General features: G+C 35.4%; 1 protein-coding gene across 4 annotated transcripts in view; it reads right to left on the bottom strand.

Moving 5' to 3' along the window:
• Positions 1-13,528, bottom strand: part of LOC131425141 (methyl-CpG-binding domain protein 5) — a 71,056-nt gene extending 57,528 nt beyond the window's left edge. For all 4 annotated transcript variants that reach the window (XM_058586759.1, XM_058586760.1, XM_058586762.1 and 1 more), the window contains exon 1: positions 12,783-13,528. The gene's annotated coding sequence lies outside the window, so the exon portion shown is untranslated. The remainder of the gene's footprint in view (positions 1-12,782) is intronic.
• Positions 13,529-25,265: the final 11,737 nt, after the last annotated feature.

Below are 25,265 nucleotides of genomic sequence, written 5' to 3'. Positions count from 1 at the left end.
AAAAACATTCAAAAATGTTCAGAAAAGTTTCACAATTGATTGTATTTTCTAATAATAATCAACAGTTTCTCGATGCATAAAAACTGCGCTGAAAATGACCGCCTGTAGTTGCAATTCGTGAATGAGCTTTTTTCACAATTAATCAACAAATCTATGTATACGAGGAGCACGCTATTTTCACTGTGCATACTCAGTTACCCAAACGTTACATGGTATGGCCAACAATAACGCTGGCCACGACCAAAACCTGTGCTACAAAGGAAGGAAAGGAATGTTAGTTCGATATTCGGTCCTTCAGGAGACCGCGGGTAATACAGCATCTCTACGAACATCACAGGAAAGGAAATGTATTACTAGGGATGTGAGAAGATATGAACAGTTTAAAATTAGATGTTATTCACAGTAGTTGCCTTCGAAAGCTATGCATTTTATTTTTCATTGTTCCAATTTTTAAAACTCAATTACTCCGTTATTTAGTTTTGCAATTACTAGTGCTGGTGCTGGCGTTACAGCGAGTCGATTCCAATCAGTTGGTCACTATTCTCAAGCAGGCACGTACCCCTCCCGAAATCCGAAACAGAAACAAAAAAATGTTCGCTACGAAGTACATATTTGGTTGGATACATTATTATACATCAGAGAGTAAAGTGATTACCCGACAATAGACTGAAGCCGTTCTTCGAAGCGGCACTAGTGCCAGGAAGGGAGGCTCAGTGGATTGGAAAGATCATGATGCCGGTTTTGTGAGATTGTCATAGTATCCTTTTGGAGGACTACTTCAAAGTAGAAAAAAATACAAGCATTAGCGTGCATTAATGGAACGATTAAAGACCGAATCATCCTTCAATGTACATCTACTGGTAACCCCAGAATTCGTCTAAGGAACGGGAGTTAGCCCAACACTTGTTGTTACTAGAGACGTACGTATATACTATTGCGCACTCCACCATTGTCACGGGAGAATGATATTTGTTAGTGAAAATTTCAGTATTGGTATTATTCGCGCGCGACTCAGTATGTTCCGGTTTCAAGATGCTCTTATGCACCACTAAACTCACTGACTTCCCGAGTGAACGTTTCAACAATATCCTATATTGAAGTCCCGGGAAGTCTTGATTCACAGCTCTTATTCGAGGAAACTGAAGAAAAATTAGCAATACTATCGCGTAAATAAAAAAAATCCCTTTTTGCCTTTCTCATATAGAAAGGTTATGCAATCACTTGAAAAATTGACTAGTGAAAATTGGCCCGGAGGGCCAAGTGTCATATTCCATTCGACTCAGTTCATCGAGCTGAGCAATTTAAATCGATGCATTGGTGCATTGGCTAAACCATTGAGTACAATTTTTAGTCGATCTTTTGAGCAGGCAAAATTCCCGTGCATATGGAAGCAATCGTACATTTGTCCCATATTTAAAGATGGCGATCGGCGAAATGTTGCTAATTACCTTGGGATTACCAGTCTCTCTGCCTCATCTAAACTTTTCGAAATGATTGTAAGTGATGCCATATTCCATATCCATGTAGATTTCGTATCCGATGGATATTACAATAATAATAAATAAATGTGTGTGTATGTATGTGTGTATGTGTCAAATAATCTCACCAGGTTTTCTCGGAATTCCTGAATTTCATACGGATTCGACTTCCGGTTCCGGAATTATAGGGTAAAGTGTGTTCAATATTGTACACCGTCACTTAAACCAGCAAACAAAAAACGTAAAAAAAATTCTAAACTGGTCTCAAAACTACACAAATTGATAGTCATTATCAGTAGGCAACTAAACAAACTGATTCCGGCTATTCTGGTTCCCGGTATCCGGTTCCGGAAGTACCGGAAATAGTAGTCATATATACCAAAATGGATCTCACTCACTTTTCTCAGCGATGGTTTGACCGATTTCCACTAACTTAGATTCAAATGAAAGGTCTTTCGATCCCATACGGAATTCCAGAATTTCATCCGAATCCGACTTCCGGTTCCAGATTTATAAGGTAAAGTGTGTTCAATATTGTACACCGTCACTTAAAATATTTTCGGATGCAACAAACATTTGAATCGTAATTTAGAGTGCGTACTAGAAGAGTTTGTGTGTCATATTAGTTGGTGGCTGTACGAACCGACTTTGATTATACCGATTCTCGGGTTCCGGTCCGGAAGTGCATATAATAGTGAACCCATTTCGTTTTCTTAAGGATGACTTACGCAATCAAAGCACTGTTTTATTCTGTATGTTATGCATAAACAATCTCTTGATTTCTTTCAAAAATCGAAGAGAAAAAATTGAATAGAATACCACAATATTATATGTACATGAAAAAGGCATCATTACACCACTAGGTGGATTAAAACAGGTTTTTTTTATAAATGAAATTACGTGATACAAAATAAACGAGTGAATAGGATTTAGACAAAATAGTTGATTCATTGCATTGGCATATTTTAAACAGTTGTTTTAAAATCATTTCAAATCACCAAATGAAGGTCAACAACCGACTACCAAGATAAATAATAATATTAATAATAAGTGTTTTTACTATGTATTCAATATACCGATATTTGTTATCTCTGTTATTAACTTTGTAAAATCAACGGATTTGCGCGATAGTTGATTTTTATCATTCAATTTATAATCCTGAAAGACAATCAATAACATGGAAAAAGAAAACATTCCAAACAAAACCTTTCTCCGAAGCTAGACGGAAATTGATAGGTTGAATGAAGAGATAATTTAGTAAAATAGAGTAATCAGAAGTGAAACATTGAAAATCTGAAAACTGAAAGGAAAAAGAAACTCCTGCAATTGTCGCCCGTCTACGACATGGAAGCAGGAACCCAGTAGATCTGTTCTTGGTTCATTTTTTTCCGCCGGATTCCACACGGTATCTAGGCTGGTACTGTCCGGAGGGAGCTCATACACTGAACCACCCGCGATCCCATTTCAACAAGAATATTAGTTGATTTTCAGAATTCGATTGGTTAAAATTTGGTACAACTAATCGATTGTTGTTTTAACTAAACTGTCATTTTTGGTTTTCGACTAGCAGAATCGATGGTAGACACAACTAATTTAACTGTTTGAAAAAAATGCTGTCAATTGCTGCGAACAGATTTCAACTAAAAAAGTTGTTGATTTTGCATTGCGATTATTGTTTTGCTTTAACTGTCTCCGGCATTTGACAGCATTCAAAACAACATATTTTTCAACTACTTGCATATATGCAAATCAAAAACCATATTGAATCAAAAAGAAATTAGTTAAATCAACTATCGCAAAAATCAAAAACTGCGATATCGCAATTTTGTGATCGAAGGGTTCTCCGTGTAGGTACTATCAATATCAATCCTCGAACTTTTATCTGTCCCTAAACCTCAAATCATCTCTAAGAAATACATGTGAGTTTCGTTATGGAAATTTAGAACACTACACCCGGAACCTGATACAGGAACCTTTATAGCTAAAGTAAGTTTGTACGGTCATCAACTAATATGACCTACAAATTTAGAAGATGTTTTCCGTTGCCCACTAATCTCAAAATCGATCAGAAGTCTTAAAGATTTTTGTACTTTATAGATGGACATTTAGGAGGTCTTACACATGAGCGACTCAAATAGCATGACAGTAAACGTTAAGAAATAACCTTTTCTCGCTCACAGTCACAATTTTCATTCTAAAACCTAATAATGATAGTTCCAATGGAAAAAAATATGTAGGGCAGACCGGGGCTAGTTGGCCGAACGGCCGTTTGGCAGAGCAGCTTTTCTGAAAAGACTATTGTGCGCAGTGGCGACATCTATAATGATTTTGGTGGAGCATTAGGTCACCCACGTACCGACGTAATTTTAGGTGTTTCTGTGTTGTCGTTTGTGCAGAAGCACTTTTTTTTCTTTTTTCGGCGCTGGTGGGTAACCCCGGCTCTGGGGTTGGTTGGCCGATTTTTTCCTCCGCATCTGATTGTTAATAGCTATTTTCCTGATTTTCATACAGGAATGAAAAAATCACACATGTGCTCAAAAGGTGTATCTTCATGACAGAGCAAAGCGTTTATAAGCAGAAAGCGTACAGAAATTCTGAAAGCGAAACTCGGCCAACTAGCCCCGGTCTCCCCTACATAAGCAATGGGTACGGACGTGTTCTCAAGAATAGGCCAAACAAGTGAGCAATACAATGTCTTCAGGCAGTGAGAAAAAAAATTCGAATGAACCCCAATTGACGTAATGCGTAATGACGTAATGCGTAATGACGTAATTGTATTCCGGAATCACTCACTCGATTAACTCTAGTCACAAATAAAGCTTGTCCACGTTAAATTTCGGACACTTTTCTTTCAGAGTAGATTTTAAATTTTAACAATCGCTTACTATTATGAGATACAACATTGTTTTAATCTTGTTACATTCAGAAACATGACGTCGAATCAAGTGGAAGTGCGCAAACGCATTTTATACGAACGGCAGCAAAATCCGAATTTATCGGTACGCGATCTTGCTAAGAAACTAAAACTAACAAAATGAAATTTAGAAGTTAAACTAGATTTGTGGTTGGGGCACATAACCGTTTTTATTTTTCTTTGCGTTTCGTCTTAGACTTTGACCAGCGCTCGACTGTGGATCGGATGGCGGAAGGTGATAGCCATTGTTGAGAAAAGTTTTAACCTTTCTGTGCGATATATGACTCGCAAAGTTGGGAAGTCAAAATCATATACACAAAAAGTGAAACAGAGGAAAGGACTGAAGGCGTACAAAGTGAAAAAGGTCCCTTACCGTGATGACAAGTAAAATCTTGCTGCAGAAAGTCATGTAAGGGGCTTTACACCAAATTTTTGCAACAATTTCCTTGTATATTGATGGACGATGAAATATACGTACTCGAAGCCTTTTAACAGCTTCCGGGTCTGACTTTTTATCTCGCAGTGCGAAGGATAGCCGTTACCGAACATTTTAGTAGCATACATTTACAACTTCCGCCACAGTACAAGCTACGAGATACAATTCTGAATCGTCTGCATAAATCAGTTTGTAGCCATTTCGGGTAGCAAGTGAGACATGGTCGTCAAATGGACTTACCTCACAGGTTCCTATCTCATGCCTCCCCGTGTGTCTATGATGACATGATGACGGCGTCGACTGGGTGCTATCGCATTCTGCGTTAGTAACAGAATGAGAGGATGCGAAATTGCATATAAGTTGAAGCCTATACTAAAATGCAATATTCATCATAGTTTATTGCAACATATATTTGTTGTTTTTTACATTATTCATTATGTATGGAATTGAATTATATTACATTATATTATATATAATAATAATAATAATTATTATTATTATCATTATTATTATTATTAAAAGAGGAATATAATTCCTGCAGTACTGCGACATTAACTGTTATATATTGTATCATAACACATTATTTCCTATATTATCGTCTTATATTATATTACATTATATTATATTGTATTATATTATATTATGCTCAATTATATCGCCAATGGGGAGGGGTAGGAAGTGCATCAGGGTATCTTACGAGTGAATGACTGGATGATGGAGTGGATTGCCGGGTCCTCAAAACCCAATTTGGCCTTCTTAACAGCAGTTATTTGAAAGCTATCTGATAATCAAATTCGGATCTACTGTAAATCTACCCGCATACTTTGGTAATGCCTTGAACTGATGGTGTCTTCACATATACATACATACATATATACATACATTTCGGGAAGCAAGTGAGACATCGTTGAAAAAACAATGCAAAACGTTATGGTCCCGAATTACGCCTTGTGGAACGCCTGATTTGATCGTAAATTATAATGATGTGCAGTTGTCCAACCTCACTCATGTGGTTCTAAAAGGTTAGGAGTTCTGTCCCATGCAAACTATCGAAATACTCACACAGACTAAATGACGAAATACTATACACCGAAACCTCCATTTACGAACTAAACGGGGGTTCGTAAAAAGAGGTAGTTCGTAAAAAAAAGTTTACGTTATTTGGGATTTGGTTCGTAAAAAAAGTTTACGTTATTTGGGATTTGGTTCGTAAAAAAAGTTTACGTTATTTGGAATTTACTTCGTAAAAAAAGTTTTGTGTGATTATTGTGGAAACCGCGCATCATATGTTTATTTTCGGAACGGATGTGATGAGTAAGTGCAAGAAAATGATGTTTGGGCTCGTTTCAAAATCCAAGATGGCGGCTTCCGCTTTATTGAGATTGCCTAAAACCCCTAACAATATGGGTATCTTCGGAACGGAATTGATGAGTAGATGTCAGAAAACGATGTTTGAAGCAGTTTTGAAATTCAAGATGGCCACTTCCGGTTTCTTGATATTTCTTGAAAACCCATACAATATGGATATTTTCGGAACGGGATTAACGAGTAGATGTCGGAAAACGATGTTTGAAGAGGTTCTGAAATCCAAAATGGCGACTTCCGATTTGTTGACATTCCTTGAAAACCCTTACAATATGGATATTTTCGGAACGGAATTGGTGAGTAGATATCAGAAAACGATGTTTGAGGTAGTTCTGAAATCCAAGATGGCGACTTCCGGATTCTTTATATTGCTTGAAAACCCTTACAATATGGGTATTTTCGGAACGGGATTGATGAGTAGATATCAGAAAACGATGTTTGAGGTGGTTCTGACATCCAATATGGTGACTTCCGGTTTCTTGATATTCCTTGAAAAAAGTTTACGTTATTTGGGATTTTGTTCGTAAAAAAAGATTACGTTATTTGGGATTTGGTTCGTAAAAAGAGATACGTAAAAAGAGGTAACGTATAAAAAGTGTTCGTAAACGGAGGTTTGGGTGTACTCCGACTAAATGACGCGTTTTCCCCAGCACAATAAACTTTCTACTCAAATATTAAAGAAAGCTTCAATACAGTTTCTTTATGTCGTAGGTGTGCGCTCGATGGTTCTTTTGTTATGGCATCATCGAATTTTTTTATAAAAGTTTTAAAATAGGCACTTGAACTGAAATTAAAAAGATAATTTTAGTTAAAAAAATAAAAGAAATGCCCTAGTCGTTGGATAATGAGCTACAGGGCGCATACCACCGCTTGGCGAATGGGGGTGGGAGTTAATTTACACTGCCTACAAGGTAAAGAAGTTGGACGCAATCAGACCATACCGAGATCGATCGTTCGCTTATAAATGTAAAAAAAATGATTTTTTTTCAAGTTTCAAGCATTCTTATACCTGGAATTGATCATTAATTTGGATTAACTTGATGCATAATAATACATCATACTCGTCCTCAGCTGGTGAATTCAATTCGAAAAGGAGAACTATTGTTATCAGGAATAAAAGTAAATTGACATCTTTTGAACCGTGAAGGAACTTTCAAGCCTTTCCGATTCGGTTCGGTACCGGCACTGATGTTATGACACATTGCAACGACGACGAAACTGATTCGGACAGGTGTAAATACACTCTCAGACCGAGAAAGGTTTGAATTTCTCCAACTTTGACACAGAACTTATAACTGAAAGTGTGAGATGTGTGTTTCTGAAATAGATGTAATTCCTGTTACAGATATCAATGTTGTCAATTTTAGAATACTTTGTAATTTCTCTTTCCACAATACCTCATTTCTTTCTTACTATAACTTCATCACTCTGAGCACGGAACTACGATTAATAAAATACTCAATATATTTCTCAAAGGACCATAAAACTGCTCATAATCCTCAGCACATTGCAATTAATATGACAGAACGGAAATTAAATATGCTAAACAAATCTCCCATGATTGATGGTATGTATGTATGTATGTGTGCATAGATTGCAATGTGTATTAATTCTATATTTCTGTTTCTCCTGTCCTTTGGCTCAGAAAGGGGAATGGAATCGTATCCTTTTAGTTATCGCTGGAAGCCGCAAACAGCGTGGACAGCATCGTCCAAAATTTGCACACCTAGTAGTTTGATTGCATGGTAAATGTAGCTCTCTCTTAGATTACGTTGTTGAATGCTTGATACTTTTTTCTGACATTCGTTCATTTCACTCAGTTTCACACTAGTGCTTCACTCACTTATTTCTAGATAATTAAAGTAATAATTGTATGCACTGCTTCAGACATAAAAGACTATATAGGAAAGCAGGATCAAGACCGAAGCAGATACGATACGAAATTCTCCGAAGTTTCATCAACGAAGACATTAAAAACACAGAAGTTGTTGGTAGAATGACAAAATACCGATACGGTACAGACAGACGGCTCAATGATTGACATTTCCTGTCCAAGTGACAAATTCTCTGGCGAACTTGCTATAGAAGATACTCGTATCTTTCGTTGCCAATTGATTACCGTGAAGGAATTTGTCGGTTGGGTTACATGCTGGAGGGATCTTATCAATGATAGGCTGGTTTCCTCCTTTGTTACTAGTGTTCATTTGGGCGCCATAGCCTAGTTCGTCCGGTATGGAAAGTGTGGAGCCTTGCAACCCCCACCCTCGGCCAGCATAGCCCATTAAGGGGAAAAAAATTTAAAGTGAAAAAATGAGGAAAACTACTTATATGAACATATATGAACATTTCCATTATATGAACATTTCCAATGAAAGCATTGCTGATGTATCGCCATATAAAAAATGGACAATCAAGAATGCAGATGAATTGAAGTTGTTTGTTTATTATGACACAGTTTCTTCTTACCTAGTTCTTATACAACAATACTAATTAGACTAAACCCAACTAAAACTAATTAGACAGTAATCTAAGGAACAGTTTTTTGATTACGGGATAGCTGAAAGTCAAATGTGCTGAACCAATGATTGAATACGAGACACATACTGACAATGGGTTCGTTATATCCGTAATTAGTTTTAGCGTAGAGGATCCGAAGAAATGCATAGGTTCAAAGATAACGACGATGAATACTTTCTCTTCTGTTAATAACTCCTTAATTTTCACGTTTACTTACAGAATATTCAGGTAGAATGCAGGAAAATATTTTCTCCTTTCTAACAGTATCAGATATGTAACGAATCATTGCATATTCACGCAAATATAGTCGAAAGAGAAAGTTTTTAGACTCTTTTGAAATACTTACGTAGAATTCGAGGTCAATTAGTTTGCATCTGTCATGGTAACTTGGAAGGTTCAAAGGGTATCTCCATAGAAGGCGGGGAAGTGCGAAACGGACAATTTTGCGCTTGATTGGTTCAATGCGTTTGATATCGTTTTGGTAATATAGTGACCAAACAACTGTAACATATTCAAGCGTAGAGCACAATAAAGTGCTTCAAAGTAATGTATATCATCGAAGTCGTTACGTAACGCGAAAAATGAATCCTAAAAGCTTGGAGGCTTTGGAGATATTAAATTCAATATACTGCTTAAGGTTCAATTTATAATCTAGGATCACCCCGATCGTTAACAGACGATATCCGCTCGAGAATAGTTTGTGAAATACTATGCTTCACTATAATTTGTTTGCAACTAAAAGATATGACGGTACATTTGGAGGCATTCAGAACCATTCTGTAGATATAACATCAATTTGTTAAATTATCCAATTGTCTCTGCCGGAACTCTGAATCAGTTGTGGCATTAATAACATAAAATATTTTAAAGCCATTGGCAAAAGATAATTTGATACACTAAATTGAAAGATGCAGATCATTGAGATAATGTTAAAATATGAACGGTCCGAGATGACTTCCTTGAGGAACTCCGGAGTTAACAGCGAATGGTGAAGTGTACTACAGTCTCCTATTTTTCCATCATTTCACGGTCGGATAGATATAATAGAAGCCAAATCAAGAATGAACCACTGAATCCCAGTTCTGGAATTACCATGACTTTCGGATATTACCATGATAAAATTGCTATAAATACTGTTAATCTGAAAGGATTCACCAATGAAGTTTGAGTGTATATTTTATATAGTACTTGAAATATATTTTATAATTACCACAAACATGGTAAGTGTCCCCAACATGGCTGCCTTATATTAAACTTCATTGCACTGTGATTGACTTTTATTATCTTGTTATGGAAGAAGATTTTTAAACGTTCCAGCGGTACGTTTTAGCGGAATTTCTTGTTTACCGGTCATCCGATACCATTTTGGCCATGTCAAAATGGCAAATTTGAGAGTATTTTTTCATAAGTGATCATGCGATGAGTAACGAATTCCTTTAAATTGGTTGATACTTTGAGTTGGCAGATCGTGATAGTAGATGGCCAAATAAAATCATATCAGTTATACCGGTATTCGGTTTTCGTTGCCAGCAGTACATGAAAGAGTGATCAATCACTTTGAATTGGAACTCACTCCGATTTCTCAGGAACGGCTACATCGATTTTCATAGACTTAGAATAGAATGAAAGATATTACTATCTCTAATAGATGACTGAGTAGATTTTCACTGAATTAGATTCAAACAAAAGACCTTATGGTCTTATGCAGAAGCAATCTTAAAAACTGGTTGCTTAATTTTTTAATGTGTAGTGTTCTAATGAATCCCTTGGTAATATGGAAAATAATAATATGAGAAAGGCATCATTACACAACTAGTTGAATCAAACCAGTTTTTTTTTCAAGAATCGAATCGAATTTTAATTTGAACTCTATCGCGAATGTAATAGTTTAGGTTGTTGTTTTACATACATTCCTAACATCTGACATATAAGGAAATAGTTTAACATAAAAAATGTGCATAATAAGATCTATTTTTAATTAAAAGCATTTTAATAGCGTTCTATGTTTATGATTAGTTCGTATTTCGGTTTTTGTTGGATAATCAAAAGTGAAACAAAGGAGATAGACTCGTTTTGCATGTTTGTATCCATATACTAACATATAGAAATATAAATTGCCGTTCTACGCATAATTATCCCATGTAGTATGGGATTCCGTATATATGGGACAATTATACTTGGAACCAAGGATGGCTTTTATCGTATCAAAGAAAGCTCACTCGCAACTCTTCACACGATTGTATCAGTACCATCAAAGAGAGACGGAAATCATCGCAACAACAAAAACCGGCATGGTTAATTTGACATAGAGTAGACACCAGTGCGAGAGCGAATTTCCCTCGATGACCTGTCTGAGAATCAACGGCTAGCACGCTGCTGTGGGGATTCTCTCTTAAGCAATAAACGAATCGCTTATTCTCGTTTCGCGATCCGATTCTGTATGGGCAGTGGATAATTGCGATAGAATCATTTTACTATTGCCGCTTATTCTAACTATGTGCATATAACCTTTGTATAAGTTGTGTCTATGAAAATGTCTGTGAATGCACACAAGGGTTTTGAAATATTGCAACCTAGTATGAGAATCATCAAGTTGAATCATCGATTCGATTTTCTGCGATAATTGTCAACTTGCGATTCTCTCTTGGTAAGTTTCACACATCGGCGATCATTATCAGACTGCAATTTTTTAAGGGCCGTAAAATACTAAGTATGAAGTGGAGCGAAGAAATGTAGAAAAATTCTCTCGAGGTTCATGCATTGAGCGAATTCTTGTAGCATCTTCTACCGGATTGAAAAAGTTGTATACAATATAGATAAAAATCGAGCAGCTTCGGTCAAATTTTCGGCAATCACCGTCGATTTATTGCAAACGCGTCGATTTATTGCAACTGCGACTGAGATTTGAGATGAACGATAGTAAATTGACTCAATTAGATAAAATTTCAAAATATAAAAAGTGCAATCTGTAAATAACAGCTTTGTTTTCGGTTATAATGATATGATTAACAATTTTACCATTTATAAACTAAATCTATTCATTTTCAATCTGCACTAAAGAAATAGAAAAATATATTATTCGGTACACAGTACAATATAAAAGATTATTCAAACATTTGTAATGTTTGTATGATCTATTCAAATGTTTGCTGAAGCAATGATTAGCAATGATGGCACTGAAATTCTATCAAGAGGTATCAAGTGCAATACAGAAAACGTAAGAAAAACACTTCGAGTAAAACCTACTGCGTTTGACAACGTATTGAAACTTCTTATTGGGTTTTTTCCACGGTTGAAAGTAATTTTCACCAAATATTTGAAATTAACATTGTTTTAATTTTTTCAGTATCGGAAAACAACTATCGATCTGTCAAAATTCACCATGCTTTCGAGCAGGGTTATTTTCGACGACAAAATAACTGCTCGACTGTCAAATTTTAACTAAAACTTAAAATAATCCGCGAGATGGTCCACAGCCTAAGGATACTTCTAGTTCGGGGCTCGAACATACGACAACTGATTTTGCAAACCATACTGCGCTTCATTGAACCGCCAACCCGTATTATTTAATAATAAGGCATAATAAATAACAAAGATTACAATGCAATCGACGATCGTAATTCGAATAATTAGGTATAGTGTTTTATTTTATACAAAGGGTATCGCACAATTGTCCCATCATAGCACTTTAATAATATTCAGAATATTTTTTTATATTATCCCTTTAAATCAATAACTAAATAGGTATCATCGTTCCATATCTCATTTGTCCACATTCTTCGCCAAAATTCTTTTCAGAGTAGCTCTATCGGTTTATAAATGGACATAAGGAAATTGTTCCTTCGTACAATCATCGAAGTTATTATGAATCCACTGGTGGTACGATTGAGTATATTTTCCACCTTATTTTCCTTTACAAACTACTCATCATTCATGTCTGCTAACACCTACTCTTACAGACTATAAATCATTGCGCAAATTCGTTCAAAACAATGCTCAACAAAGCAGTTCTTTGTGTGGTACACCAGGGATATATGAAAAAAAATCAATATTAATGCGGGACAATGTTTACCTTTTTATCGCAGAATCATTGGTCGCATATCGCCATAGCGGGATATTTTGTACACTCAGTTACACAGAAATCCACATCATTATTGGTACTATTAAGCTAGTACAAAAATTTCACCTCGCGATTACATCGCGACTCTTTTAGCGAGATTATGCCACCACTTTTCAATCTAGTTTCGGTCATCTCTTTCGCACAGACCAATGACTTCCGCGGACAATTTTATTCGGAATGATCACCACTCAGGGACCCGACAATTCCAACATTACTATGTTTAGTAACCTTTCTCATAAACACAAAGAAATCAGTGCACGGTCGGTTTCATTCGAGTATTTTGTACACACTTTATTGATAAATTTGATCACACCTGCTCCAATTTGACTGCTATTCCCACCGTTTCTTCTCTGATTTCATTCGTTTCTTGCACAATTTATTTTCAGCCTCCTGTTTCCCCTATTCCGCCCATACTCTTTTAGCAGCCACTTTCCATTCAGCCAGCAGTTTTTATATAAATGAAGAAAAAATCACCAAACCCAGATTTCTTCCATTCTGGCTTATCACAACACTCATCCACACATTTTTTGTCTAGAACATCGACATCCATGAATAAAACGATGTAAAATCCGTTGGCAAATCTGGAATTCTATGAATTAGGTGTATTTACTAAAAATAAACGCTTTCACAAGGTAAAAAAAAATCAGATGCTAAACACGAAAGACTGCAGCCACCGTCAACTATAACTACACACTCCAAACTCATTTTTCGATATGACAGGCGAATTGCTGAATGAAAAAAATTGTGCAAGGCAATGTGTGAAAGGGACCGCTATTCTTGTGTTCGCTTTCGTTCCCTCTTTGAAGCCAGTGTTGCCAGGATTAAAATAGTATTCGAAAACATACACTTTACTAGGAAATTAGTAAAAATTGAGTACTTACACAGATTCAGTAAATTATAAGGGGGCCCTTCTGCCCATACTTGCATATTACAGACTCTCATAGTAACAGACCGGCGAATACTTCTTTGGGAGCCAAATGAACCGTCAAATTCCTATGCTAGAGCATGGGAGTTTGACGGTTCGTTTGGCTACCTGAGAGGTATTCGACAGTCTGTTACTATGAGAGTCTGTATTGCATATAGTGATGTCTGATTTTTCGTAATAATCGATTATTAGGTATTCGATTAATAAAAGTAGAGTCGATTAGTGTAATCGATTACTATAAAGCATTAATCGATTAATGCAATTAATCGAGCAAATTATTCTAAACAGAATCTGAGCTGCCAAATGAAAATATGTGTTGAATATCAAATCTTTACCATTAGTGTATCATACAGCAAGCAAAAATATAAGAAAATGTGGTTGAAATGTCTAGAAAATTCAATAAAATCTATGATCAAACGGATGGTAAAATGTATGAACATTGTAACCGTGGGCATAATGGATCAAAAATCACTATTTAAACTGAAATTCATATCACAGACTAACAGACAGGACACTCAAATTAGATTCTTCAATCATTTTAACGGTTAGTTCGAATATTCCTTTATTTGGGACAGTACTCACATGTGTCATGATGGCGCCACGTTACCCTATCGTAAACATCCTGTCTGTCATCTAGACTGTGTTTATTTTTTTCATTTACCAACAGAGTTGCCATTCATACAGAATTGCCTATAATGTATTGATTTGTATACGTCCATGCGAATTTCATGCAGGATACAGATTTAATACATATTGCCAAAACTATATACATAATTGTGCCTACTTCTCATCCTCCAACGCAATACAAAATCGATCCCGTTTTGTTACAATATTTACTTGCTTCTGGTCTGCCGCCACTTAATTTTGGGTGAAAACTACCAACACAATGAAATATAGTCTAGATGAACAACGTTGAGTCAAATAAATGGTTACCTTTCAACATCGCGAAAAAGTTAAATATATTATCAACGTAATCCAATAATTTATTGTGACGATTCATTTTCAAATATTTTGATGAAATCAGGCATCCCTGCAAGCAGCTGATCGGTGTTGACAAACGAGGGGAAACCAACTAGTAAAATAACTTTTACATAACACAAGGGGTGTACAGATAGTAAATAGTTCGCGCAGTACAATATAGGTGGAACTAGTGCATCACGAAAAATTATTTTTATAAGAATTTACTCATACTGTCATGTCTGTTAGTCTGTGTTCATATTTCCTTGAATTAAGACAGATGAAACTGCAACTCTCATCATATCAACGTTTAGCCTTAAGCTGCATACAGAGTGAGTGCGAGAAGCTGAGCCGAGCTTGGTGCTGACCAAAGCAGGAAACGTACTTACAGCAAAACAGAGGGACCCTGTCAGAGTGAAAGCTGAGCCGATTGCTCACTTGTACTCTAAGTCCTCTTGATTAGCTACTAGTGTCATTCTCGCTTTTGATTTGCCAATGTTAGTCACCAGCTCGGCTGAGCTTCTCGCGCCCACTATGTCTGCAGCCTAAGGCTAAACGTTATCTACTAAGGCTGTGAACCATTTCGCGGTTAACTTAAACTGTTGGTTGAATTTTTTCAGTGTCGGAAAATAACCATCGATCTGTCAAAAATAACCATGCTCTCGAACAGAGTTATTTTTGACAACATCAAAATAACCACTCAAGTGTCAGATTTCTGCCAAAAGTTAAAATTAATCGCGAAATGGTTCACAGTCTAACTGATATAAATCTCGATTAATTGATTGCTATTAATCGATTAGCTCGATTAGTGGCACTGTCGTTAATCGATTACAAATAATCGATCACTTTAGCCTTTTAATCGATTATTTTGATTAATCGAGTAAAAAAATACATCACTAATTGCATATCATCGCCAAGTTGAGAAAGAGATCGATGCATATTTCGAGGGGGACGACACTTAAAAACTTTATTCCTAATCCAAAAGGATTAATCGTCTTTTTCGGTTTTTGATGGTTCGAAATATTATTATTTCGAAAGTAGAGAACAATATCACATAATAGAGTGATAAATACTTCCGAGATTATCTGTTAAAATTGCTTTTCAGCCAAGAAGGCGATCGCTATCAAACCAGCTATAAGCTCGACGCGAAGCTATGCTGAAGATCTTCTGAACAAATATCACAGTTAGCACAATCGAATTTAATTTCCATACTCTCTCAATTGTAATTGTAATTGTATTCAATACAAATAGTTTTATTGTGTAAAACTACTACTTTTACGTTTCAATATTCATTGCAGAAATTAGTTGCGAAACATTTGCTGATGTGGTACTTTACAGCTATGCGTAATGACTTATTTCGTGCAAGAGCTTTAGTTCTGGCGTCTCGATTTATGTTAACCTGCAGTAGAGATGATGTTCAATACGTCTAAAATTCTCGCAAAATTTAGCGATTAAGACAGTTTTACTAATAGGAAACCAATAACAATTTATTCTCGAGTAGTTGTATTTGTATATAGTTAGATTTTTTTATCGAACTGTAACTATACTGCATTTCAAAATTCTACTTCAAAATGTCAAACATAGTCCCGCGTTCATGTTTATAGTTCTTAACAAGCCAAATATTTAAATTCATGAATTTTTTTATTATTTAATGCACCACAAAACGCATTTTCTTATCCAGCAATTTATTTTCTTGATTGGTTGCGTTGTGTTGACAACTCGTTAAATGTCATGAAGGAAAATACAAGAATACTTTAGGGGAGATCGCATGTGCTTCGACTTTCTTATCAACGGTTAGATGTATTAATGAAGATAAATGCAATTTGATTAGTTTCCATTAGCAGACCTTACACGATCATTAAAAGTGTCATTACTAAAAAGTAATGGCACTTTTAATGATCGTGTAAGGTCTACGAGTTCAGTAATGATGGAATTGTGGATTTTCCATCATTACCAACATTATTTCTTCTTCTTATTTTTTTGTGGAAGTGATGAATATCTTTAGAACTATACGCGAAAAAATGACAAAGTGTAGATTTAAATTGTTAATATTTCATTAACCTTAACGTTTCAATGGCAAATCAAATTTATTTTCAGCTAAACGAAAATAAAAATATTGCTATTGCTGGAGTAGTTACAAATACTCATCATTAATAATGAACGTGTAATGCTAAAAAGTAATGATGTACAGTAATGCAGTAATGACGAGCGTTTGAGCAGAAGTGTCATTACTTAGTAATGACACTTTTAATGATCGTGTAAGGGCCACTATTGACTTTTCAAGTTTTTCTTGGCATTATCCGGATCTGTCGACCCCCTCGCTATAAACAACCCTGTGAAAATATTTTTTTAAATTGTTACCTGGCATCGCTGCTCTGGCATAGCCCCAGAGATGCCAGGTCTGCAGATTTGTCTGCAAATCTACAGATTTCTTAGAGCAACTTGAGCAGCTGGAAGTATTATATGGGTAATCTATAATAGAACTAAAACTGAAACAAACGTATCCCCAGCCAGCCGTTACCTTCACAGTGGCTACCGGTTTCGGTAATAGAAACAAATAAATTTCGTGTAAATTTGTAGTATACAATTTGTGACAAAAAACACGGGTTTGTCTGTATGTCAACCAATAAAATGAGAAGATTGTGTAAATATCTGCTCATAATTTTTCATGTAATGTGGAATTCTTCTAATACATACATTCACCACGAGCCAGTATTTCGATCTAATCAGAGTGAATAGTATTAAAAAAAATTCCATATTGAATGAAAAATAATTAACATATCGTTATTGTATGTCTGATAATATCTTCCGTTTATTAAAGGACCGGTCCCTAAAATTTATTGTTAAGGAGTTTGTGTCCATATCTCACATATTTGTTGGTTTTGTCTTAAACAATTTTGTATGAAACATTTATAATATTAACATTAATAATAGTATTTTAATTCAATATCTTAATTTATATCATCAATCATCATCCAACATTATTAAAATGTGATATTACGTTGCCAAGAGAAAATCTCTAGTATTTCAGTCTCATATGAAAATCGGTATTATGCGAATATCCATTTCGAACTGATATGTGGAAATGCTTGTATAGTAACAATCAGTATTTAATTTTCCCATCCCATTCTTTAAAGCTTATTTTGCGAAAAGAAATTACGCAAACAACATAATTTGGATTACCTTAAAAACCAAGAAGTTGATAGAAAGTTTTAAAAAGATATTATACGTTTGAATAATGTTGATGTTTGAAGCTTTTACCTACAGGTAATTGAAGTACCGGATTCTGGTTTTCTTCTTTTAGAAATGTACAACAAACGATATGCGAATACAATAGACCTCTTTTCGTATCCAATGGATGTAAGGCTCCGTTAATGGAATATCACTGACGCAATAGTCACCGAAGGGATCGAAGCTGCTAATTTGTTGAGTGACTGGATGACGATTCCCTACCAAATTTGAATCATCTTCCGCAATAGAGGAAACAGTCGGTTGAATTTGAATGAAAATTGGAAAATTCTTCTCGTTACTTGTTTAAGTTGTTTATGTTTATTTGAACTTTTGAAGAACCTTGGTAACAAGCTCGTAGCAACCAGAGCAGTGTTGCTCCAGAAGATAATTTTCATCATTACCAAGAGGTTGCTCAATTGTTGGCGAACACTTTTAATACTGATTTTTCTTCGGAGTGTCTGGTCATGTCGTCGGTTCTACTGTCAAATTTAAAACTGGTATACAGGGCCGTTTTATTTTTGGTATTTTTGAAACACAAGTAAAACGCTGCTGGGGCTGCCAGCTTTTCTTGTTATAATTTTCAGATTCAAATTTTAAAACCGACATAAATTATGCATCTAGAACTGGAACACTCCTAAACATGCCCTTATATAGTGCTGCAGACATTTTTTGTTCCAGACTTTTCTTGCAGTTTTTTGAAAAACGAGTGTTTCGCAGACTTTCGTCAAAATTAACAGACTTTCAAAACTTCCGCGAGGTTTTTTTTTCCTCGCCAAGTCGGATTTATGTATCATACTTTATAGAAAAATTGAAGCCTGTGGCAGTGCTGTAAAATTTCATTTTCGAATGAAATTATTTTGATGAAAATGAAATTTCTGGCCTTTCACTGTCAGTGAATTCCAAATCATTCAATTGACTTTCGTGGTCATAATCCAGTGAGATCCCCTGGATTCATCGTCAATTGAATAACCTCACCTAGTCATTTGAAGTTCCGCTTGCTCCGTTCCAAGAGCGCATAAACCCACCTATTTCTCTGCCTAAGCCACCGAAAGTGAACAAGTTCGAATGAATAGGCATGAACATCAGCTCGATGACAGAAAACTATTCCGACCGGTACACGAACATAACCTAACCTCACAAAAATGAACAGAATGAACTTTTTTTGGCAGTCGCCCTGTATTTGTTTACAATTTAAAAGTTCATCAGAGGTTCATCATTTGAATTTGAAAATTGAAAGTCGTTTCACGCTAAACAGATTTATTCAAATATCGCTCCTTGAAGATGGAAACGCATACAGGACGATCTTTTCAGTTCTTTTCACTTTGGAACACGTTTTTAACAGGCACTTTCTCGTCATTTTTCAATTTTAAATTTGCAGTCGCAAAACAAAACAAACACACGGCAGCTGTCAAAGATGAACTTGATTCATCAGCAGTTCGTTTGTTTCGTTATCGTGCAAAACCTAATAAACTAAAGGTGACTGTTTCCATTTGAGTTCACAGTTATCGCCAGCAAGTGTGAATGAATAATTTTCGAACAAAAGCAGCCCCCAGTTGTCAGGTCTTGTCTTATACTGATAAAAATTTGCACGATCGATTCATATGTAAACATCACTTCAATTGAATATGCTTTTTCTTTTCAATACATAACCAAAGCGATTTGTTTCAAAATTTCATGTGCAAACTCACTAAGATGCGAGATTAGATTCAATTAGGGGTTAGCCAAATTTTATACTAGGGCGTGTCTGTGCTAGGCGTACAACTTGCCAAAAATTTTCCAAACGGCTGTCATAATTGTACCGGATACAATATACGTCGAAATTGCTATAAATCTCTTGTGGAAGAAAAATTACTGAAATGATTGATGCTCTCCGCAAGGCAAAAATGCTAAGCCGAATTAATAACCTTGCTAAAAATATATTTCTGCAGAGTCCGCATTGTTTCGGCTGCCTCATGAAATTTTAGATCAGTGTGCGCAGTTTTCTTCAGTTTTAGAAAAAACATTGATATAAAATTCAAAACTTGCAAAAAATTTGTGCACGATTTATCTGTTTGAATTGAACGCAAAACTTGCAGATATGAGATTATTATCATAAAAGTTGCAGGAATAGAGCGTTATATACGCAATGCAAACAAAAATCAATCAGATAATTTGTATTCGGTTTTCATCTCGCGAAAAAAATTAAGCAGAACTGACATCACTTTTTAAAGATATTGAACGAAAAGTTAATGTCATCATAGTTACTCCCATAGTTATATATTACCGCTTGTGCAACTTGTTTTTGCAAATCCAGCACACGGACTTGCCAAAATAATACCCACAGTGCGTATTACAAAAGTCGGGCCCTCTAAGATAAATGACTATACTGCATTGTTGTTTAATTCAACTAGAAGATTTAAACTGATAAAAAAGGAGAGAATTACCACAGACTAACAGACATGACAGTATGAGTAAATTCTTATAAAAATAATTTTTCGTGATGCACTAGTTCCACCTATATTGTACTGCGCGAACTATTTACTATCGGTACACCCCTTGTGTTATGTAAAAGTTTTTTTACTAGTTGGTTTCCCTTCGTTTGTCAACACCGATCAGCTGCTTGCAGGGATGCCTGATTTCATCAAAATATTTGAAAATGAATCGTCACAATAAATTATTGGATTACGTTGATAATATATTTAACTTTTTCGCGATGTTGGAAGTTAACCATTTATTTGACTCAACGTTGTTCATCTAGACCGACGACACGACCAGGCACTTCGAAGGAAAATCTGAATAAAAAGTGTTCGTGAGCGATTTACCGCCAGTTACCAAAAATATAGCGACCCCTTGATAATGATAAAAATAATTTTCTTGAGCAATACTGTTTAAGTTGCTACGAACTTGTTACCAAGGAGCCCTATAATAAATAAACAAACCTTTTGAGAAAGTTTTGAAACAGTTATATTATTTAAAATTGTGTGTCATCAGTGTCAAATTAATAAAAACGAAAGATTATTCTAAAGAAATCGAAAATGTGCGTAGCTGTACAAGGTGCCGCGAGCCATCGGTCGGGGACTCGTCCCTCTGGGGACGTTCAACGTGACTGGTGACAGATTCAGAAACTCTCCCAATCTACAACTTTAACTTTTTGGATTTGCACCAACCGAACTGGGACTAGAACTAGGTGCCCAATATCCAAATTTGACATGACAGACATGCGTCATCTTATATCATCATCATTGCTATCCAGTAGCTCTACCTGTAATGTAGTGTTATCAAACTCATTCATGATGCTGGTCATTCTTTTCAGGAATATCCAATCGAGTTTCCGAAACATCACTATAGCTTAATATATTGTCATCAAACTAGAAATTTCGTGCCAGTCTGCACGGAACAAGCGAAGAAATTTATTGTTTGAATGTATCCGAAATGACATTTGACTACTTTAACAGGTTTCAGACGCCGGAAATCGTAGTTACTGACTATTTTCAGCTTGAGAATAAATTATCAAATTATTTGAAGGAAACTTGTTTTTATGGGTGGTTCACAATGTGCACCTATAATTTTGATCAGATCCTAAGAAGCTTGATTCCCGCACTTTTCAAGTGTCTTTCATGTTCAACAAATTTTACACATGTTTTGCGAAGGTCTGCAAATAACAGAGCAGGAGTAGAGGAGTTTCTCGTATGTCTGAAATATGACAGCGTAATGTTTTACAACATGTACGCTGATCAGCAACGAGGGTTGAACGATTTGGAACAAACTCAGATGTGTAAATTTAAAAAGATTTATGGAACAATTGAAATAGTTTTACTTTCAAAAGTCGTTAGAAAGAGCAAATATGAATTCGGTTTATATGTGTATTCGTACCTGTATACGAAGTGCGATTCTGGAATGGATTAAAAAAATAAAGCTCGAATATTTAAGTATCTTCGATTTGCTGCACTCGAATTTCATGCATCTCGTAGAATAGTACAAATATACCCGATCGACTCAGTTTGATCGTTCATATTTCGATACCGAATTTCGATGATTGGACTCATAAGTTTCGTGTCGTCTAGACTATTTTTTATTGGGTTGGTAGTTTTCACCAGAAATTAAGTGGCGGCAGACCAGAAGCAAGTAAATATTGTAACAAGACGGGTTCAATTTTGTATTGCGTTGGAGGATGAGAAGTAGGCACATGTGTAAAATTATGTATATAATTTTGGCACTATGTATTAAATCGGTATCCTGCATGAAATTTGCATGGACGTATACAAATCAATACATTACAGGTAATTCTGTATGAATGGCAACTCTGTTGGTAAATGAAAAAAATAAACACAGTCTAGATGACAGACAGGATGTTTTTGATAGGGTAACGTGGCGCTATCATGACACATGTGAGTACTGTCCCAACTAAAGGAATATTCGAAATGACCGTTAAAATGATTGAAGAATCTAATTTGAGTGTCCTGTTTGTTAGTCTGTGGAATTACTTTCCGAAATATTAACATGCTAATGTTTCCTGTTATTTAGATAATATATGTAATTAGGTTGGGTGAACCATTTTCTATTCAACTCACTGTTACCATCGATGCCATATTGGAAAATGTTCAAGAAAAACTCATTTCGAGATTTTTCAGGTTTAATTACACCTTAGTTTGATCAAAATCGTCTGAGAATTTTGAAGAATGTTTGAATACACGTATTTTAAACACCATCCCGACGATTTTCACAGAAATTGGTTTAGAATCATAAAAACACGTTAATTCAAAGGCGCTTGAAAATTTCGGGCGTACGAAAACATGTTTCACTATAAAAATACAGTTCGTTATCGATTTTTCATTTACAAAAACACAAAAGATCTATTCTACATTATGTCGCATTATAATTTTTCATGTGCAGATTATTTCATAAGATCCATGTTTATGTTAAGAGCAGTTGTATTGAAAATCAAATGTGAAACTTAATCATTAGAAATTAAGTTTGCATGTTTTGGTAAACGTCATTCCATTTCTTATTTACATTACTTAGTAGTTCTCACGAGTTTCACAATTGTTTTTTTTTTTTTGCTGATTTTATTACTGCCTTTGTGATGGGATCGACGTATGAGTTTTTCTATCAGTTGCACAATCGTTGTGAATAAATGTTCGTAATAACGGATGAACTTGAAAGTATTGTTGCACAACACAGAAAAATTGCGCTTTTTCCATAACACAACAGTTACTAGAATAGTGATATAAACTAACTTGATAAATTGCACAATCAGTAGAAAAATATAGGACAGCAACTTAACATGCTACTTGGGTATATCATTTTATGAGTTAAGTGTATATTTTCACGAATTTCATCTGTTCTACAAGCAGTGAGGGCACGTTCAGGAGTGTTCTAGTTCTAGATGAATTATTTATTTCAGTTTTAAAATTTAAATCAAGAATTCATAAAAAAAACTTCTAGCTCCAGCAGCGTTTTATCTGTGTTTCAAATATATATAAATATGGCAGTAGAACTATTCGAATGAATAAAACTAAAACGGCTTGCTGGGGATACGTTTGTTTTTCAGTTTCAGTTACATTATAGACCACGCATATGAATCTTGCAGCTGCTGAATTTGCGGCCTTTACACGAGAATTATTTTTGTCATTTTTAATGATGACTAAGTAATGATGTATTTCAAATTTGATGGAAAACTCGTCATTTCTGCACCATATACGTTCATTAAAATGATATTATTTTTTAGTAATGACATTTTTAATGATTCGTGTAAGGGCAGCTAATAAGCCATCCATCAACATTCACTTTGGAAACTAAGTTCGAATGACTCGGCACTCGCTGAGAGTAAATCATAATAGTAAACGGCAGAGAAAAGTTTTCTCTTTCGTCTGGTGTTAAATTTAATAATCTATCGTTCATAGCTCGCTTGCAATTTCTTTCGAAGGTGGAAGATGACAGGTGGCTTATTTGCCGTTCTAAAAAAACGCGTGAAATGCTTTATACTGTGTTCACACTATGAGTTAAAACATGTTATAACTCCGATTTCATGTTTTAAGCGAAATAACATGTTTTACTTTTGCGTTATTTAATATTCATAAACGTCACATTAAAACATGTTTTCCCGAAATAACATGATATAATTGTCAGTAAAGCACAACCCTGCTAGCATTTTCCTTCACTTTTCGACTATGTCAATTGACAAGCTGTTCAACAACAGCAGTTTTCCATCAAAGTAGCCATGTAATCATAACAGAACAAAACTGAAAACTGGTACCAACGTTGCCAGGTATACCGATTTCTCGGTATTTATACAGATTTTTGACCTCTATATCACAATACAGATATGCTCTCCCAAAATACCGATAATTCACGGATCACACAGATAAGTACCGATTTTGGTTTTTAGCTTGAATAGACATGAGAAAAGGTTGTCGTGGGACCTTTTTTTTCGCTCACCTTTTCTACTACTTATGTAGAAGAGATATTGATACCAATATGATACAGATAGATTTTTGCGCCGACTACATATTTTTGGAAAAATGACCTGGCAACGCAGATAGGTACAACCATTTTTCTTAGTGTGAACAGTGCGGTTTTAACTTTATATTACTACACTCAGAAAAATAGTATGGTAACTGTTACTATATAGAGGGCCAACTTGACCATGAGCGTATAGTGGTTTTCAGCCGACTATGAAATCAGATGATTTCAACAATAGTCAAGTTCATGTTTACTATGAATGGTATCGGCTCTAGAATAGTAATATTGAACAGTGTATTGTATGAATAACTAATACGATTGAGATGGTTAGCCTAACCATGACCGAATATTTTTTTTACATTGTAGTTTTTGCTATAACCAGAGTCATGGTATTTTTGACATTTCACTTCTGATTATTTTGAAACTAAAAGCAGTGGTTGATTCAACAATGCTGAAGATCAGCAAAACATGAGCTAATGTTAAAAAATTTCATGAATTTGAATTCTAGAACAAGAACAACAAAATAGTTTCATTGAATTCTATTTTATTTTTGCATCAAATAAAATGATGATGTGCAGGGTGAAATATTGATTATCAACGTAGACACGGAGCAGCATTGCTTAGTTGCAACTGGTAATCCCAGGCTCTGTTCGGTGAAGTTTTTCCTGAAGAAGAAATGGAAGAAATTAATAGCCAAGTCCAGAAGCAAACCTCAATACCCACCTGCCATATATTGTTATTTTTTCCGTCGGATTCGAGCGATTTGAATCCGGGAATCGGATGATGTTCGTCGTTTTTAATCAATCGCTTGATGTTGTTTCTACAGCGACCGATAACGAATAATAAAAATTATACAGGACATCGATTTCACTAGAAAACAG

The sequence above is a fragment of the Malaya genurostris genome, chromosome 1 (assembly GCF_030247185.1).
Source record: "Malaya genurostris strain Urasoe2022 chromosome 1, Malgen_1.1, whole genome shotgun sequence".
In the NCBI taxonomy this organism is placed as follows: domain Eukaryota; kingdom Metazoa; phylum Arthropoda; class Insecta; order Diptera; family Culicidae; genus Malaya; species Malaya genurostris.
Note: the sequence above shows the minus strand (reverse complement) of the source record. Positions and strands in the feature narration are given on the sequence as shown.